Here is a 7159-nt window from a genome sequence, read left to right as displayed (position 1 = left end):
TCATCATCATCATCATCATCATCATCATCATCATCATCATCATCATCATCATCATCATCATCATCATCATCATCATCATCATCATCATCATCATCATCATCATCATCATCATCATCATCATCATCATCATCATCATCATCATCATCATCATCATCATCATCATCATCATCATCATCATCATTATTATTATTATTATTATTATTATTATTATTATTATTATTATTATTATTATTATTATTATTATTATTATTATTATTATTATTATTATTATTATTATTATTATTATTATTATTATTATTATTATTATTATTATTATTATTATTATTATTATTATTATTATTATTATCATTATTGCTAATAATATTATTATTACACACAAACCCCAAAATAAATGTTTAAGGTTGAATTTTTTTCATTATGTTGAAAAATAATACAAGTTAGAAGTCACCTAAAACTTCCTTGTGCGATTGTAGTGTTACATGTTGTACGAGAATAGACAAAGAAATTTTTTTCCATTTCAAAAGTAAATACTGTTATCGGTATTACCGGTATTTTTTAGGAAATACTGGTAGTACCGGTATCATGACTTATACCGGGAAGAGGCGTTCCGGTATTATTTCAGAAAACCGGTATCGGCAATACCGGTATTTGTGTCGATACCGCACATCCCTATATTGTAACAACACTGTTAACACTGGATGGGTGGACGATGTGGGAGGGGAGGGAACAGAGCAACGGGTATTTATCACCCTCCCACGTGCCTTCCCCACACGCCCCAGCCCGCGGGTGTGACGAATGGTCGGAATTTTGAAGGATTTTGGGTCAAACTATTTCCTGGAATCATCGCGTGAAGGGTAGCAGAGAACAGGATATTTTGGGAACTCGGCAACACTCTCTCTCTCTCTCTCTCTCTCTCTCTCTCTCTCTCTCTCTCTCTCTCTCTCTCTCTCTCTCTCTCTCTCTCTCTCTCTCTCTCTCTCTCTCTCTCTCTCTCTCTCTCTTCCTCCTATTTCTTTCTACATAACTAATACTTCTACGTTTCCATCTTAATCCTTCTCCTCCTCCTTCTCTTCTTCTTGCTTCTCGTTCTCTTCTGTTCCTTCTGCTCTACTTCTGTTCCTCCTCCTCCTCCTCTTCCTCAACCTCCTCCTCCTCTTCCTCCTCCTCCTCCTCCTCCTCCTCCTCCGCTTCCTCCTCCTCCTCCTCCTCCTCCTCCTCCTCCTCCTCCTCCTCCTCCTCCTCCTCCTCCTCCTCCTCTTCCTCCTCCTCCTCCTCCTCTTCTCTCTGCATGACAACTGGGAGGTAACACGTGTCCAGTTTTCCCAAAATTTCGTGACGTCAACAACCTTCTTATCGATGGCCGAGGTATCGTGTTTAATTCCTGTGTATCATATCGTGTGTGTGTGTGTGTGTGTGTGTGTGTGTGTGTGTGTGTGTGTGTACGCGCGCCAGTCACGTATTGAAGTCTCTCTCTCTCTCTCTCTCTCTCTCTCTCTCTCTCTCTCTCTCTCTCTCTCTCTCTCTCTCTCTCTCTCTCTCTCTCTCTCTCTCTCTCTCTCTCTCTCTCTCTCACACACACACACACACACACACACACACACACACACACACACACATATAAACAAACAACACACACGCACACACACACACACACACACACAGAGCAGCCATTGTTAAAGAGAGGATAACTTCTGAATGTCAATGAACGTGATCCATGCACGCTTCGCCCTGCCTCCAAGCGCCCCCAGCTGGCCAGCCTCAGACGTTCCTTCACCCCAAGCGGCGTCTGTATTATGTAAGGGACAGACGGAGAGGCGACAGAGAGATACAGGGGACGGAAGTGACGGGAGAGACAGAACACTTTTTTTTGGGGGGGGGAGGATGAGGTTGAAGCTAATTTTTAAGATTTTTTTTCTTTTTTTAGGTTTTTAATAGTAAGGAGGGTGAGGATAAAGAGATGGGGGATGGATGCAAGATGTTATAGGGATGTTGAGGAGAGGGAGAACGAAATGATGCTTCAGAGAGAGAGAGAGAGAGAGAGAGAGAGAGAGAGAGAGAGAGAGAGAGAGAGATGAATGTAACGGAAGTGACTAGAGAAACATGACAACTTTTTTGGGGGAATGAGGTTGAGGTTGCGGTCCGGGTTTTTTTTTTATTTACTATTATTTTTATTCATTAGATGAGAAAGTAAGGTGATAAATGATGACGTAATTTCACGCTCTAAGTGACGGCTCAGGTGGTCTGGTTCAGAATCTATTACTGAAAGGTTGCGTCTTTTTTTTGGATTGGTATAAAAGATTCGTTCATTCCCTAAAGATATGTTTATGACTGTGTGTGTGTGTGTGTGTGTGTGTGTGTGTGTGTGTGTGTGTGTGTGTGTGTGTGTGTGCAGATTTATCACAATTTTTTAAAACACCAATTTCACATTAATTTCCACTAACTACCTAAGAAATACCTATTGTGTGTGTGTGTGTGTGTGTGTGTGTGTGTGTGTGTGTGTACAGGTGTGTCGGACAGGTGTATTAAACAAGGGTGAGCGTTGGAAGGGGTGGTCTGGTCTGAGTTGTGCCATCGGAGCATCGGTGTTGCCATGGAAAAAGTTTACATAATGTGTTTGTTATTTTTCCCACAGTTTATGAGCGGTGCGTGAAAGTGGCGTGACCGGCGCGTAGAGTTGTGTGGATGTGTTGGTGAGGATGGCGGTGGTGATGGGGGTGACGGAGGGAAAGAAAACGGAGAAAAGGGGCAAGGAAAGATGGTAGTAAGGATATTGATGATGATGGTGAGGGAGAGAGGGAAGGTAGGAAGACAGAGAAAAAAGGGGAACGCGGGAGGGAGGAGAACCAAAGAGGAGGGGAATAGAAAAGGGTAGGAGAAGAGAGAGAGGGGAAAATGGCAGGAGGAAGAGAAGAGAGAAAGAGGGGAGGGAGGAAGAGAAGAGAGAAAAAGGGAAGGGAGGAAGAAGAGAGAAATGTGATGGAGAGAGTAGAAGAGAGAAAGAGGGTATGAAAGTTAGTAGGAAAGTAAAGAAAGAGGGAGAGGAATTTAGGAGAAGAGAGAAAAAGGGAAGGAAGAGGAAGGGAGGGAGTGAAGAGGAGAAAAAGAGGAGAATATGAAGGGAAGGGAGGAAGGGAAGAGAGAAAGAGGGTAAGGGAGGGAGGAAGGGAGAAGAAGAGAGGAGAGGGAAAGTAAAAGAGAAGAGAAGAGAAAACGAAGGGAATGAAGAGGAGACACATTGAGCTGCATACGTTGGGGTTACAGGGTGGCAGGAGAGGAAGGGTAGAAGGGACGAGAGGAGAAGCACCGAAGTGAAGAAGAGGAGGAGGAGGAGGAGGAGGAGGAAGAAGAGGAAGCTGAAGGGTTATATAGTGAAGTAGTGAATGATGACGACGATGGTGAGGGAAACAGCAACATAACTACTACTACTACTACTACTACTACTACTGCTCCGTCCGTTGTTCCACTTGCAGTTAGTCTCATCAGCAAGTTTCTGTTTACTTCGCGTTGTTATGACACGTGTTGGCGGGGAGGGTGTGGCGGGGGTGGGCCGAAGGAGGAGGAGGAGGAGGAGAGAGAGAGAGAGAGAGAGAGAGAGAGAGAGAGAGAGAGAGAGAGAGAGAGAGAGAGAGAGAGAGAGAGAGAGAGAGATAACAACGCTTGGTTAGGTCGAATCACTCTCCCTGGTATGACAATGACGGGCTTTTTTTATTGTCCTGCGCCATCGCGAAGGTCAAGGGTCAGGTGGGATGCAACGCTGAGACCTCGAGGAAACATAATTGGTCTTTGTGTTGGTTCTGGGGGTCTGTGAGAGGCGTGTCTATGTGGGTGTGGTCTGGGAGGGGGAGGCTGTCTGTGTGGGTGTGGTCTGGGAGGGGGAGGCTGTCTGTGTGGGTGTGGTCTGGGAGGGGGAGGCTGTCTGTGTGGGTGTTGTCTGGGAGGGGAGGTCTGTGGGTGTGTGGTCTGGGAGGGGAGGGTGTCTGTGGGGGGGGTCTGGGCGGGGGAGGCTGTCTGTGTGGGTGTGGTCGGGGCGGGGGAGGTTGTCTGTGGGTGTGGTCTGGGAGGGGGAGGTTCTGTGTGGGTGTGGTCTGGGAGGGAGGTTGTCTATGTGGGTGTGGTCTGGGAGGGGGAGGCTGTCTGTGTGGGTGTGGTCTGGGAGGGGGAGGTTGTCTGTGTGGGTGTGGTCTGGGAGGGGGAGGCTGTCTGTGTGGGTGTGGTCTGGGAGGGGGAGGCTGTCTGTGTGGTCTGTGGGAGCGGGGTCACGTGAAGGTCTGTCTGTTATGGTAGCTAGGAAATAATATATTCTTTAATTCTTTATAAATGGTCAGTATTCCTAATGGTTGTTTTTCGTTCTTCGAGTAACGAGGAAAATAGTCTTTCTAATATGGTCTCTTAAGAAATGGTCTGTTTTGGATCCGATATTGATGGCCTGTGTCTCTATTTATGGTTTTATGTTGTTCAAGTAACGAGGAAAATGGTCTTTCTGTTATGGTCTCATAGTAATGGTCTGTTTTGGATTCTGTATTAATGGTCTGTATTTCTTTTTATGGTTTTATGTTCTTCAAGTAGCGAGGAAATTGGTCTGTGCGTCATGGCCTCTTATAAATTGTCTGCTTTGAAATTGTTTATAGATGATCAGATTTTCTATTAATTAGCAGCTCTATGTTCAAGTGACTCTTATCATGGTCTGCTGGGATACACAAGAGACACACTGTATCACTCTTCAAAGTTTGTGTTCTTCAGGTATAAAAAATAACAAAAAAAAAGGTGGTCTGGTTACATCGAGGCACAAAGAATAATAACCTCTGTGCTTGGAACCGTCGTCCGTGTGTTTTGTTTTGGCGGGGAGGCTTCGCACTGCTCGACTTGACCCTCAAAACACACAACTTTTGCTTTCATTTGGCTGGGCGCTCGCTGGCTCGCTTCAGTCCGCCTCCCCCTTCCCTCTCTCCATCCCACTCTCTCTCCCTCTCTCCCTCTCCCTCCCACTCTCCCTTCCTCCCTCTCTCCCTTCCTCCCACTCTCCCTTCCTCCCACTCTCCCTTCCACCCACTCTCCCTTCCTCTCTCTCCCACCCTCCCTGGCTGGCCCTCTGACTGGCTCCATGCTGTCCGGTCAGAGGAGTCAATTTGATACGTTTAAACACACGTGCCGCCACACTTTCCACGTCCCGCATAGCTGTCTGTCTTTATCTTTGAGAGAACCTTTATTTACCCTGATGTGTCTCCCGCGCCCTCTGCCACGCCCTGCGATAAGAGAGACGACGCAGACGGCGGCTTGGCGGTGGTGGTGGTGTTGGCTCTGTGTTCCCATGCGCGGAGTCAGTGCCACAAGAAGAAGAAGAGGAAGAGGAGGAGGAGGAGGAGAAGGAGAACAAAGACTCCCAGATGAAGAAAATCCCAAAACATAAGCAGAAATGAGAGAAAGAAAAGCAGATGAAGGCAGTAAAATAACGAAAAGAAAACTAAAGTGCAGCAGAAGAATCAATTGGCAGCAGCGATAAGAATAAGAGGAGGAGGAGGAGGAATAAGAGGAAGAAGGGGAAGAGGAGGAGGAGTGGGGCATTGCAGGGCTGGCAGCTTAGCTCGACTATGTTATGACTGCCAGGGGACGAAAACCACCCGGTACGGACCCCCTTAACCTCTACCACGGGACAGATCTTGCACAGGTCAAGGGCAGCTGTTTGTTGACTCTGGGCCCTTGACTGCATGCGGGGGACGGCTGGCTGGCGGGCTGTGGATGGACCCAGGCACGCGTACGCCATCACTTCACTTTGCTTACTCTCCCCTTCCGCCTTCCTTCGCTTCCTCCTTTTCCTTCCTCTATGTCACTACGCTCCGTTACTCCTTTTGTAGCACCGAGAGAGAATAGTTCAAGGAGGCAAACAACGAAGATTTAAAGGAAAGGAAAGAATTGTGGAGAATATAATACAAACAAATAGAACAGAAAGGGCATAGAAGGAGAAGAAGGAGGCTTAGTTGACAGGTATGAGAGACAGAAAAAAAGAAAGGCAGAGAACATTATACAGACAAAGAAACAAACTGACACTGAGAAAGAGGAAAGGTATAAGGAGGGGAATAATCAGACGAGAAGAAGACATAGAGATACGAGGAGAAATAAAGAAAAATGAAAGAGTGCGTAACATACAAGAAACAATGAGAAATCACGAGGAAAGGTATAAGGAGGGGAATAATCAGACGAGAAGAAGACACAGAAATACGAGGAGAAATAAAGAAAAAAAGAGACTGCGATGTGAAACTAGTGAAGAAGCATCAGTAGGAAGAGAGGACGACCAAAAAGAAGGAAAAACAAGCAAACAAATAAAGAAAGGAAGAGAACACGAGACAGATAAATTAAGAACGACGAAACACATCATCAGAAAACGAAAGAGAAGAAGGAAGAGGAGGAGGAGGAGGAGGGAAAAAAAAGGGAGAAGGTGGAGTAGAATAAATTCAAGAAGGAGGAGGAGGAGGAGGAGAGAAAAAAAAGGGAGAAGGTGGAGGAGGATAAATTTAAGTATAGTCCACGCCATTCCTCTTATGTCAAGCCTCGAGTCGGTTAGTACGCTCGTGTCCACCTCGGGTAATGAAGAACTATTGAAATTTATTGTGGAAGGGAGTGGGCTTGAGGGTGGGACGGGGCTGGGTGGCGCGGGGCGGGGCGGGACAGGGATATGTTCGTTGCTATCCGCGGGGAGCTGAAAAAGGGGCATCAGGGAAGTCTTACCCAGCCCTCTGCCCCCTGCCACCTACCCCCTGCCCCCCTTACCCCCTACCCGTGCCCTCCCCCCTCCCCTCTTACTTCCCTCTTCCTCTGTCTGACACTCCCCTCTCTTCCCCTCTCCTTCCCTTTCCTCTTCTTCCTCTTCTCTCTCCTCCCATTCTTCTCCTTCCTTCATGTTCCCTTTCTTCTTTCGTCTGTAACTTATGAAATATCCGATCATTTATTTTTTTTCTTATTATTTTTTCTCTCTTGATTCTCCTTTCCTTCCTCTTCTCCCTTCTCTCCTTTTCTCCTTTCCTTCTCTCTCCCTTTCTCCTCCTTCCTTGATGATTGGTTTCTTTTTTCGGAGCTCATGAAATATCCAATCTTCTAATATTTCTTATCTTTCCTTTTGCTACTTGATCTATCCCGCCTCTTTCTTTCTTGTCTCTCCTCACCT

The sequence above is a fragment of the Eriocheir sinensis genome, chromosome 33, assembly GCF_024679095.1.
Source record: "Eriocheir sinensis breed Jianghai 21 chromosome 33, ASM2467909v1, whole genome shotgun sequence".
Classification (NCBI taxonomy): Eukaryota; Metazoa; Arthropoda; class Malacostraca; order Decapoda; family Varunidae; genus Eriocheir; species Eriocheir sinensis.
The sequence above is the reverse complement of the archived record's forward strand: the minus strand, read 5'-3'. Positions refer to the sequence as shown.